General features: G+C 47.3%; 1 pseudogene; it reads left to right on the top strand.

The window, feature by feature from the left end:
* Positions 1 to 4: 4 nt before the first annotated feature.
* LOC115284857 lies at positions 5 to 823 on the top strand (annotated as a pseudogene).
* Positions 824 to 827: the final 4 nt, after the last annotated feature.

Genomic DNA, 827 nt, shown 5'->3' with positions numbered 1-827 from the left:
ACGCCCTGCAGAAGATATGGAAGAGGAACAAGCTTTTAAAAGATCTAGAAACACTGATGAGATGGTTGAATTACGCATTCTGCTTCAGAGCAAGAATGCTGGGGCAGTGATTGGAAAAGGAGGCAAGAATATTAAGGCGCTCCGTACAGACTACAATGCCAGTGTTTCAGTCCCAGACAGCAGTGGCCCCGAGCGCATATTGAGTATCAGTGCTGATATTGAAACAATTGGAGAAATTCTGAAGAACATCATCCCTACCTTGGAAGAGGGCCTGCAGTTGCCATCACCCACTGCAACCAGCCAGCTCCCGCTCGAATCTGATGCTGTGGAATGCTTAAATTACCAACACTATAAAGGAAGCGATTTTGACTGCGAGTTGAGACTGTTGATTCATCAGAGTCTGGCAGGAGGAATTATTGGGGTCAAAGGTGCTAAAATCAAAGAACTTCGAGAGAACACGCAGACAACAATCAAGCTTTTCCAGGAATGCTGTCCTCATTCTACTGACAGAGTAGTTCTTATTGGAGGAAAACCTGACAGGGTTGTAGAATGCATCAAAATCATCCTTGATCTTATTTCGGAGTCTCCCATCAAAGGACGTGCACAGCCTTATGATCCCAATTTTTACGATGAAACCTACGATTATGGTGGTTTTACAATGATGTTTGATGACCGCCGTGGACGTCCTGTGGGATTTCCCATGCGGGGGAGAGGTGGTTTTGACAGAATGCCTCCTGGTCGGGGTGGGCGTCCTATGCCTCCATCTAGAAGAGATTATGACGACATGAGCCCTCGTCGTGGGCCACCTCCACCTCCTCCTGGACGAG

The sequence above is a fragment of the Suricata suricatta genome, unplaced genomic scaffold, assembly GCF_006229205.1.
Source record: "Suricata suricatta isolate VVHF042 unplaced genomic scaffold, meerkat_22Aug2017_6uvM2_HiC HiC_scaffold_23704, whole genome shotgun sequence".
NCBI lineage: Eukaryota > Metazoa > Chordata > Mammalia > Carnivora > Herpestidae > Suricata > Suricata suricatta.
Note: the sequence above shows the minus strand (reverse complement) of the source record. Positions and strands in the feature narration are given on the sequence as shown.